The sequence below is a fragment of the Cryptomeria japonica genome, chromosome 4 (genome assembly GCF_030272615.1).
Source record: "Cryptomeria japonica chromosome 4, Sugi_1.0, whole genome shotgun sequence".
NCBI classification, from domain to species: domain Eukaryota; kingdom Viridiplantae; phylum Streptophyta; class Pinopsida; order Cupressales; family Cupressaceae; genus Cryptomeria; species Cryptomeria japonica.
The window spans coordinates 295,597,893-295,610,793 of record NC_081408.1 but is presented as its reverse complement, the minus strand read 5'-3'; positions in this window follow the sequence as shown (position 1 = coordinate 295,610,793).

The window sequence follows — 12,901 nt, the reverse complement described above, 5'->3', positions numbered from 1 at the left end:
GTCAAGAAATTCAGAAATGGAAGCCATTAAAACTGGAGCACTTCTCCAAATTTCTGGAACCCTTACAAATGAGAAGAATTGAGAATAAGAAGAGGAGGGAAAGATCAGATCTGCAATTAAAATTGCCAATTGTCCATTTTCTCTAACTGAAATTCTTTACCTTCTTCTTTCCCATGGAAATTGCTCTCAAAATATCCCATATCTATTAAAATTAACTACCTAACCGGATTCCTCACTCCAAGCGCTTTCCGGAAACATATAATACTTGCCATTTTGACCAAAAATTTAGCCTTGGGCGAATTAATCCTTCCAATGTGCACACTGTTTAAATTTTTCATTTTTAATATAGTTTAAACTATATCATTAATCTGCATTTAACTTTGATTTTTGGCTCCTTTTGTGCCTTGACACCTTGCCATTGGAGGTCCTTTGCATACCACGTGAACTACACATAGGGGAGGGTTATGGCTTTATACCAGCCAATTGCATTTGCTTGAATGTTTATAAAATAAAATACCCACTTGAATGTTTATAAAATAAAATACCCACTCCAGACTCCACGTTTTTACCTCTGCAAACTCATCATAGACGTGGAGGGAGATCTCTGGCTCGCTATAACTTGTCTTGCCTGGTCGAGCACACCAAAATCCAACCATTTTGGAACCATAACTTTAGCTGTTTCAATAAGTATGAATGGTATTCCAAAGACTCCACTTTGTGTCCTCTGTGTCACTCTATATGATGGCGTGAAATAAAAAGAAGAGGTTACCTCAATTATGCAAATTTTGGTACTTAGGCATACATAAAATTCCCAATTTTCTCATCAAAGGCATACCATCATCGTCTTCTCTTTACAATGATTAGACTAACAAACATCTAGTCTACAACTTTCTCTAGCATCATCATTTGTCAAAAGGAAGATTGCATACCATGAAAACTAAACAATTCGCCACAAAAATTAGTGCACAAGCATGAGCCAGGTCGGGCCCCAAAGTGGGTCCGACTAAATTTTTTTTTGTTTTCATATAACTGACCTCTAAAGTGACTCATAGACCTCAAAGACACCTCTGGAAATGATCGGCATCATTTTCGGATCATCAGATTGAATTTTGCAACCTCCAAATGATTACGCCACATTTTCGCATTTAATCACGAAGACGCATTTTTCAAGCCTGTCAAATCACCTTTCTGGAGCTCACCATCTGACAGGCGTGTACTCTGATATACAAGCATGAACATTGACAAATAGTTTTTCAAGACGAGTCCCGTGCAAAGAGATATTAATTGGTAAAAATGGCCAATTGGCTTTGTCGACACTGCGGACCTGATGAAGTCAATGTTGAGGCAACACATGATCCCTTTCTCAAAAATGCCAAATGACCTCCGTAGGCCCTAAAATTTGAAACACAAGTACCTTGAAGTACATATTAAAACTTGGAAATCTCAGTTCGATCAAAAGCCTGACTAGATGTAAATGGCGCGCTCATAAAAATGGCTACATTAACTAATATAACATTGAAAGTGCAGAAGACTGAAAATGATGGCTAAATGAACCCTTTTGAAAAACGATCAAACGGATTGGCAGAGGCTTGAAATTTGAAACATAGCTCATCATTTATACCAGCATTAACCTGGAAGAAACATTTTGGCATGACACCCACTGAGGCAACTTTTAAACTTATGCGAAACAGGGCTCCAACTAGCTATCGAAACAGGGACTTGCCAAAACATGCAAATTACAAACGGATTGATCTTCAAAAACTGAGCAAATGGATTTTTCAAGACTTGGAACTTTGGAGGTTAACTCACATTTATGCATAGAATCCAATCCACTTTGAATTTCTTCATGACGATCAACATGGCAAAAGATATAATCGCTCAAAAGAGGCTACTCCATAAGATCTGCATTTGTGCCTAAAATGCACTTTCAGCTCACCCCTCAAACTGAGTACCTCATAAACTTATCCAAATTGAATTCTGAAAGTTTCACATCACTTAATAGGCCAAATGAAAGGTGTAGGACATGTCTCCCGAGCCTTACCCTCTGAAAATCAACTAGCTCCATTTACCCCCTCTCAAACTAGGCCATTCAAACTGGCTCATTTAGGTGCCTTTCTGACATACAAAGAAATTTTTTGAAATGGGCCTATAAAATTTGACTCAAATTTTAAATAGTCCCAACACAACCAAATATCTTTCTAAACAGCACAAAAAGAAGCTCCAGATTAATAATAGCATTCACCATCAAAAAGATAATCACAGACAATTTGACTGGATTAATATTTGCAAAGAAACATTACTCCATGGATTCAAACTCGAAGATTTCAAACCTCAAAATGCATATGATCTTTATATGTATATTCCATGCAACAAAGACATAAAGATACACACATAAGTTCCTTCCGATTTCAGATTCTGGAAAAACTGATCACTTCCTTCAGACGAACAAAATTTTCTAACCTCTAAGTCTATTGTTTGAAGCCCTTCTAAAATATTTTTCATCTAACTTATAGTAGTTTTTTTAAAGAACAGAGGAGGTCTCCCTGAAAACCTGACCTCTTTTGAAACAATTATAAAACTAACAGAGTATTTAGGGGACAGATGTCCCGAAGTAATTGCAAGGTTTTTGAAAAGCATTTAAAAATAAAAACAAAGCATAAGAATCAAATTATGCTTCATCTCTAGCGTCATATCCTCTTCCACTTTTCTAGGAATCATGGGGCGTTGTAAGCTCTTGAATCATAGACTGACTCAGATTCTTCATGGCATTAATTTTCACCTTTGCAAATTCCTTTTCCCACTTGTGTTTTACCATTTTCTCAGCATGTTTAGGTAACTGATCATTGTCAATGAACGTCATGAATTCAATTCGGTCAATCTATGTTATATCTTCAGAAGTAAAGTTTCCTTTGGCCCTAATTTTCTCCATGTGCAATTTAAATGCCTTTACCACATCCTATGTATTCAGCCCATAAAGTCCTAGTTACCAATCATGATTTGGGTTAACCACTTTATTATCATTGACCAAGCTATATTGAAGTTCTTGGAGCTCATAAATGGAGGCTTTGGCATCTGATATTACAGCCTTGAATGTAATTACCCACCACGCTATGGTTTTCTTCAACACAAAGAGCTAGCACTCATCAGTTACCAACTTTATTGAGTTTTTCATTAAAAACTCAGTGGCTCCATATTTTTCTATCTTGGAAAACATGGGTAATATGTTTTCCCACTTATGCTCCTCCTTTTCCCATTACACAACCTGATTTTGGATCTCTGCAATGAGGTTTTGAATTTCATCGCATAGCTTCTTGGAATCTGTTATATATTTTTCGCCATCCTTGATCACACCTTCAATCCATTTTTCTATGGCCCCTACGATGCTCTTGGCTCACTGAACTTGATTCATCAGTTTCTTGTTCTCCGATGAAGTGGGATCAAAGTTTTCTAAAGCTTACGATATAGGGAGTGCTCCAAAATAGCCTAGGCTATCAATGAATTGGGCTAAAACCTTGATGTGCTGTTTCAGTTCCTTTTTCTCTTATCCATCTTTCCCTAACCTCGTGAGAATTTTCTTAGCCATCACATTGAAAAGGTGGTTATCAGAGTCCCTGCTCATGTTTCCCAGATCTACTTTAGTGACTTCAAAATCTTCTGCATTTATTTCTTTACTTTCATCTTTGGGTTTATAGGAAGCAATTTCAGCAACCCATCTCCCGATCTTTTCATTAGCATCCAATGTGGTGGTTGTTTTTAACTTCTTCTATTTAGGACCTTTTTCCATGTATTTGACCACCATATCTTGAATTGGGATAGACACTGGGATCGAGCTCCATTTCTTAATTACTGAAGTAGTTAACCATTTGGGAGTTGTGCTTGAACCAGCTATTCTTCTAGTTACTTTAGGTGGTGATGTCATGGCTATAGTGATTGCATGGGAATTCATGATGTTGACAATATCACTATCAAGGTCCTCAACCTCAAAAATCTCAGGATTGAGGGTCTTGTCTTTCACCTCTCTGTCTCTGACCAGGTCCATTTTCTTCTGTGCAACACTCTATGACCTTGTAAATCGAGGAGTAGGACATTTCAAAGTAGGATTAGGCTCATGCTTGGTGTGAGATGACTTCTTATTTTTACCTGCATGAACAGGCATAGAAGTGGGGTTAGAAAAGATTTTTGGAGAATGTAGAGAAACCAAATTATCTCTTGCAGGACCAATCTTGATGCGTGATTTCATTGCACTTTTCTTATTAACCCAATCTACAGTTCTCTCCAAGACTCTTTTTGTTCTGAGTTGTATATCATCTTCTTCTTCCACATCCCAATTAATAGAGGATGTTTCACATTCAGTTTGATCTAGATACCAAGGTTCAAATAACTCTAGATTATCTTCTTTGATCCCACTTGTATCAAGTTTCACTTGCAGTGAAACTATCTGTTCTAGAACCATTCTCATATTTTCTCTCCTGAACACTTCAAGTTCATCACAAAAATCTTCCCAAAAGTATTCCAAGTGTGGGATAGGAAGGTGCAACATAAAACCAAGGCCTCATGAAAAACCTTTATTATCAAAGCCATTCCTTTCTTGATAGAGTTTGAAATTAAAATTCTTCAAGTCAGCTCCTATGCTCAATGCATCTGACATTGAACTACAAGATAAAGCCCCCAATTGAATAGGGAAATGATCTTCCCATTTGTCTTTGGGCAGGACTTTCTTAATTACAGCAGACAACTATCTACAAATCTGAGCAAGGACAAAGCAATTTGAACAAAAATGAGGAAGTCTAAAAGGTTCTTCTTCGAAACCACCTACCCTTATATAACAGAAACAAGGAAATTGAACAAAGAAGCTACCATATCTTTTCACTAAGGCCTGCGTATCTTCAGATATTCTTTTTGAATTCATGTTCTTCAATTCGTAGCACAGGTCCCCCCAGGAAAGCATTATGCACTCTCCTAAAATCTTGTAATGCATTATCTCTTTATAGCATGGGGTAAAAGTCATATACAGAAACATCCCCTTTAGCAAGTTTCCTAGGGATTCCCATTATTTCTTTGATACATGCCAAACAATATATCAAATAAGAAGATATGAAGAAATTTTGTTTGAACTTCTTTGCCATGCTTAGTTGTTCTCTCATAGAGTCAGCAGTAAGCTTTGCTCAGTCAAGGAACTACTTTCCCTCCAACACTAGTTGCACATAAAAGTAAATCCAGTCATCAAGGCTGTAGGATTCAGTTGAACCTCTAACTCGGTGTAACAATAACATAACATCATGAATATGGGGAAGCATGTGATTTTTTGGGGGGTGTTTAGGTAGCCTAGAGCCACCTTTCTAAGGAACTATCAACCAATGCTTCACTATATGTTTGGGTGTCCACTCTTATTTGCATTGAACTCGGTGATTGATTCGGCAGGGGAAAAATTTGAGAACTTGTAATCTGATAAATTGAAAATAGAAGAAATGACTTCCCTATTAATCGTGAGGAGGGTTTCACCATTGTCCCTCTTGATAGTTTTAGAAATAGGGTCATATTGCACAATACGCTCCCTAACTAATTCTGGGCAAGGAATAGCAGGTGGGAAAGTTGTTGCCTTTATTAGGCCACTAAGAATTTCTAGACCAAAAGAACCATCAATACCTTTAAACATCCTTTCCTTCAAGGCTTCTAAATTCTCCCCTTTCAGATCTGTGTCACTGACAATGGGTTCTATACAAGCAAGACTGAAAATATTTCTGAAAAGATGCAGAGTGGATTTCATAATTTATAACCAATAACCTTTATGTCTCCAAGCAATTTTATTATGAGAGAGAAAAATAGCTAAAAATCACTAAAGAAGATAGGAAACAAAACTCACCTTCACGACTGAAACTAATCGAATGACTACCAACAAAAAAAACCTTCTACCAAACACTCCGCAGCAATGAAGAACATGTTTCAAAAAGAAATCACTTCATACCTTATAACAAATGAAGCGCCAAAAGCTCATTTAGTGCATTCATTTTGGTTGTCAACTCAAATGAGACTAGCATTGGGATTTGACATCATACATGTGTATTGTATGCATGATAGCGCTCATCGACGTAATGGCCAATTCCTAAAAATTATTACTTGCCTTCAAAAATCGGTTGGTTGACGTCACCTGAGATTTGGCCAGATCTTCATCACACTTAGAAATAAATGCACCATCACGTTGTTTAGTCTTTTCTATGAGACCCACCTGATTTGAACATTCATGAACCATTTGAACTAACTTCATGAGGGTTCAGGTAGTTCAAAGCATATGCTATGCCAAGGATATTTTCCTTTGGAAAATATTAACTTTGTTGATTGTTGTTGGTCCTTTGAACTTCATCGAACATTTTGAACATCACTGAACTATTTGAACTAGGTTCAAATGGTTCACAGTCTAAAGAAAGAGGATATGAAACATCATCTGCGACCGTGAAATAGAGCTACTGCAAAACACTTCATGTGAACGTTAGCCTGAAAATGTCTTAGACACATCTTAGAACCTGCAGGTACCTAAATGAACACTATGAACTCTTTTCAGGATGGTTCGAGGGGTTCATGAGGTTCAAACAGACCATTGAAGCGTAATGCCAAGGATTTAGAAATGATTTACAGGAGGATTAGGGATTGAACCAATGAAATTTTAACAAGATTTTGGGAAAAGAGGGAGAAAAGGACTCAACTAAAAATTTTGCAAGGCGACTCACTCTTGTTATGAGGGACGAATGACAAGGTAACATTTATCTATTGCTGAAGCTAAATATGTAGCTAATGCAACTAATTGTACTCAAATTTTATTGATGAAACAAATGTTGAATGATATAAGGGTAAGTTATGATGAGCCTATTGTTATTCACTGTGATAGTACTATTGCTATTGATATGTCAAATAATCCAATATTTTACTCCAAATCAAAAGACATTTCTATAAGGTATAATTTCTTGAAAGAAAAGGTTGAAGCAAAGGAAGTTAGATTGGTTTATGTGCCTACTAAGGACCAAAATATAGATATTTTAAGATAATCATTGGATAAAGATACTTTTCAATGTCTTAGAGATCAGCTAGGGGTCACCAACCCTCCAAAAGAGACTTAGAGATGCAGGGGAGTAGTTAGACATATTTTCTAATCTGATTTGATGAGATGATGTTGTTTCTCAGGGGAGTAGTCAACTGTTCGGTTCAGTTTTTTTTTTGGTGGTACCCATCCTTTGTCATTGATGTCAAAGGGGGAGATGGTGTTCATCTAAAAATTAGTTAATCAAGGGGGAGATATATTTCAGATCAGTCTTTAGGAGATTGTTGGCATTCCTTGGCACCTGGTTGATTTTCACATTCAGTGTTGACATCAATGCCAAAGGTGGAGATTGTTGGCAATATGTTGGATTTGGTCAAGTGTTTTCATTGATGTCAACACTATAACCCAGTTGGATATGGTTCAGCTATCCCGGTTAGACTTTGTGTTTGTCTTGGTTTTGGCTATGATTCTAATCTAGTATGATCAGATCATTGGGTTTAGTTTTGGATGGTTATTTAGGATGGTTATATGCTTGTCATATTCTATTGATTCATGATTTGGTTCTCCAGAAGCTATCATTTACGTTCCTGGTTGATATTTCTTAGTACCGGTTAGCTTTACCGATTGGCGATACTTGATTATTTGGTTAACTGATTTTGGTTAAACTTATGGAAATGGTTTCTAACATGCTAAAGGTGTTCTTGATCATGTTCCAATTGTTTGGTGTCTTTGCATTGGCTAGTGTGTTGACTTGGTGGTCTTATTTGGGTCTGGTTAAATATTTTGTGTTATTGCACTAAGGGTTTATACTGACTGGTAAAACATGTTGGATATTGGTTCTAGCATGATTTCTGGTGGATGTAATTGTTTGGGAATTCAAATTAGGTCCATGCTATGTAATGTAAATCATAATATTGGTCTTGTGATATCATGTGATTTAATTTTTGTAATTATGGGTTTATGGGTTTAGGGTTTAGTCGACCTTATCATTAAGGTTGATGATTTGTATTTATAAGTGACTTATTCATGTAATCTCGGTATCGATGGTTATGTGTGCATTATTAGAGAATTTTTTATCTACAAACAATGATATATAATTTAGCGGAAGGTTGTGAAGGATTTGGTGTTGCAAGGAAGACATCTATGCTTAACTGGAACTGTATCAAGCATTAGGAGATGATACTTCCACAGTTCATTCTTTTTGGATTGTAGTTTGGTGTTTTTGTAAGTCAATGAGACTTCCTTTTGTGATGAGCAATGTGCTCTAGGTGGTTGGCCTGATTGCAAGTGCAATCCCTATTGTAATTATTTTACATACTGTTGTAGAAATATTATTTGATTGTGGGTAGGGTTTCCCACCATGGTTTTTACCTTTACTAGGTTTTCCACGTCAAAATATTGGTGTTGTGTGAATTGTACTTTCATTGTTTTCTTTTTCCTTCGGCATAAAGTTTATAATCTATATTAACTATTATACTTGTGAGAAAATTGATTCACCCCCCCTCTCAGTTTTCTCTCAGTACTAGAACTCTCTAACAAGTTCACTCCACCACTAATAAGAATCCATAAACTGTAAGAACTATACATTGAACCTTTAAGCATAACATCTAAACCCTAACTCCAATGCACTAAATATTAAACCATAAGCCCTAAGTTCCCTAAAAATAGAGTAATTTGTTCCTAGAGAAAGAGACAAACACACACACACACACACACACAAAAATAAATACAAAGGGGAGAGTGAGAGAGGTGAAAGAGAGTGTGGGATGGAGAATTCCTGATCTAGGGAGTTAAGAGAGTGATGTGATAGAGAAATAGAAGAGAGGGAGAGAGAAAGAAAGAAAGAAAGAAAGAGATGGAGGGGAGAGACCTAGAGTGGAATGGAGCATTTCATGACTCAATAGTTTGCATAGAGAAATTAAATGGAATATTTTGAAGATAGAAAGTAGGCCATGAGCCCATCCACATAATATTTTGATCTGAATGAGATTTAATACACACACATATACATGCATACATATATACATGTGTGTCTGTATTTGTGTATAACTGGAACTAGGTAGGATATAAGACCAGGATCCACTTTCATACCAACATTGGAATACAAAATCACCTAGAGGAGTGATTGTATTTGACTAACTCTTGCAAAAGAGAGTTAGATGACACTTCTAGGGTTTCTATTCCCTCACTACTATGGAAAATCAATGAACTATAGAGATATGTTCAAGCAATGTAAAACTATGGCAAAGGTATGAAGAAAGTAAACAATTAAGTTATTGTAAATAACTGTTAGTTAATAAAAAATGTCAAAATAGATATAGAAGTGGATAGAGAATCTAGCTATGTACCTATGACTAAAATTTGATGCCAATCTAGCAAAATCAGAACATAGGAAAATCTCATTCTTTATGAGGTTGAGTTGTCAGAAAACTTGCAACCTAAATAAATTTTGAAGACACCTATAAAATTAGATGTAGAATTTTGAGGACCAGGATGACCCAACTTCTTTGGGATAGGGACACCTTAGCACCATGGTCCTAGATATTTAGGTCCAGATTATAGGAACAAGTCTATAGTGGGCTCCTCATGTTTCATGGGTCTTCTAGCTCCACTGGGTACCTATAGCTACACACAAGAGGAAAGAAAGGGGTTTGTAAAATAAAGGTTTACCTTAGGTTAAACCTTGGGATTTGAATTAACCCTACCTAAAATAGAATTTGTATTAGAATAGCTTTCCTTTTAACAGAAAGGCTAGATCTCAAATTTAAATGTTTGATTGTAGATGATTAAACATTCACTAGGTGACGTAATGCTCTTAGGATAAGTCATTCATGTGTTGATGTAATAATGTTATTAATAACATTGAATCCATCATGAAATAATAATAGAAACATAAGATGAAGATGTCTTGATGTAGTTTCTTGCTCCTTGAATTAGATCTAATCTTGAGGAAGATTAATTGCTCTTGCATTAGATGATAATGCTATCATAAGATGTCATGATGAAAAATGAACTAAGAGGGATGCCTTATATAGGGATTCAATTATTTAAATCACCTTTAGGCTAACTTGGATTTGTGATTTATTTGCATGAAGTGAAATTTGAATTAGATAAGACTGTTAATCATCCTCCCAAAATTGAAGGAAAAAATTGCGAGACTCGCCATTTTTATGAGTATCCTAAAACTGGGTATATTGTTGTCCTAAAGACTTAGTGGACTGAGATTTTGTGAATGTGATGACATGAGTGGGGAGTGAAAAAAAAACACTTGATAGATATGTTTTGAGGAAGAATGGAGCTACTTGGAGTAGAGCAAGACCCCCTTCAAAATAGATGCCACTGCAAGTGTAGGAAATGAACAAAACCCCTCATTTCCTTCAAATAAGAAGACAACCGATAGGTTTGACCTAGTGTTATTTGTTGAAAGGATGAGGAAACTTAATTTTTACCTCTCTCCCGTAATTAAATAAATAAACAAAGAAAAAATAGAAAAGGATGACAATTTTAATTTTTAAAAACATCAGCCATATGAGGAAAGGTATAAATTAGGAAACCTTACAAAAATTCAAGGCAAAAATAAGGAGCCTTATTAATTACAACTCACATTAATAAGACAAGTACGTACATTATCCTTTTTCATGTTAGAGGGGTCACTTATTACATTTTTTTTTCATTTTCATGGATTCATCTGATGAAAGTGTGGATTCTTTATTTTTACACTATCTTATATTTGGGTGTGGTATTTATTTGAAATAATATGGAAGAGCCTTGTAAATGAAACCATGTGAAGCCCATGTGCAAATATACCCAATTCTTTGTCATGTTGTGATTTTTTGTAGCCAATATGCATTTCACTTTAGGAGAGAGGTCAAAAGTGGGGTATCTTCTATTTGGCTATTATCTAAATTATTACATATGTACATGTTGGCATCTGATCAAGGGAGAGGGATCTATAATTGTGAGGGCTAACTTTTTCAACATGTAGCCATCACATGGAATATTGTTAGATCTCTATTTTTTAAAACATCATCTAAACTACCACAAATATATGTGTTGGCATCTAATTAGGGGAGAGGGATGAGTAATAATGAGGGTTAACTTCGACAACATATAGCCATCACATGAAATATCATAAGACCTCCATCTTTTAGCCCGATAGATTATTATGTGAGGAACTCCCATCGGATTTTTATTATGTCAAAAGATAATTTTTTAATTTGGTTTTTATTTGTTGGTACCATTGTCCATGCAAAAAAAAAGGTTTGTTTCATGACGGCTGGGAAAAAACATATGGTGTTCTAACTCATGTCTGACTCCTTAGGACCCCATATGACCCCTAACGACGCCATATCACCCCTTTGTTGGCATATGTGCAAGAGTATGATGACATGTTGATATTGTTATTGCCATTGATGTCAATATGTTGTAGAGTGAACCGGTTATTGTTATTGATGTCAATTTGTTGTGAACTAGTATATTGAAGTTAATTGAAGTTAAGAAACCGGCAAAAAAAACCGGTATGGTGTTGTAAATTGGTATATGAGTAATAGGTGAAGCGGTATGTTTATCCAAGTGAACCAGTATGCTGAAATGTGAACCAGTACATGAAATGTGGTAGGACTACCGGTTGGTAGTCTTAGCTTCAGAATTTTCATTTTGCCACGTTAACCTTGTGCACATGAAGGATCTTGCATGAAGGAGATTGATCCTATCTACCTTGGGAATGTGTGAAGCCCCTGTAAATGGTGGAGAATGCGTGATGGGTTATCACCTCCATGAAGCGGTGAAGAATGAACGATGGAGAATGTCTTGAGATCTGTTCAAAACTATTGTATTCAAATGCAAAGTGTTCAATGGTTAGGATTGAACCAATCAAATTACTTAACCTAAATGTTTAGGGTCTATGTTGCCGACCTATATGTTTCCTATAAGGTCAATGTTGTGTTTCATGCTGAGGTTGTTGGCAAATGGTTTGTGTGTATCTAAGTGCAGAGGTACGTGATTCTTGCCAGACCAGATAAGAGGATTGATGCCTACATAGTGTGTGTGCAGAAGGAAAGAACTAAAGTGGATCTGCATTGGCATTGAGTGCTATCACCAGATCATTGTAATACCTGTTGATCTTTAACCACTTCAATAGTTGGAAAATCCCTTAACTAGGTAGCTTTAATCATCTTGTTGTAATTCCTTTAACAGAGTGACTTAAATCCATTGAGTTCATGAAGTCCTCTAATAAGGTAACCTCTAACAGGGTTTAACCCTTAATCGGGTATTCTAGCCATCCCTTAATCGGGTGATCCCTAACAAGATCGGTTCTTAATAGAACTTGTTGTAACAGTCTTTAACCGGACTAGGCTCCTAATAGAGCGGACTTCTAAAGAGTTCAAAACAACTTGTGGGTATTCATCCCCACCGTAGTTTTTCCTAGTTGGGTTTCCACGTGAAAAATATGTGTGTCATGTATGATGCTTCTTTCATGTGATGCTTTGTTATTTTCTATCAAGTGGTGAATCATGTTATGCTAGTAAATTATTGTATCTTTGACGATAGATTATCTGTTTATGCATAAGGATAAAGTGCAAATGAGGGAGTAGGTTGTATGGAAAGCTAAGTGTTGTCAGTTTATGTCTTTCCTAGTAGCATTGTGTTTAACTGGTAGTAATCTAGTTCAAACAGGTGTTAGTGATTGCCAATCAAGTTTACTATTTGTAGTAAAACTAGTTTGGGAAAAAGTTTTTTGTGCCTGTACTGATTCACCCCCCCTCTCAGTACTGGTTTGGTACTTACCTTTTATCATTGTGTTATCAATTGGTATCAGAGCCTCCTCCAGGTCCTTTGTGTTGTAAGCTTAACTTCTTGAGGGAAAGA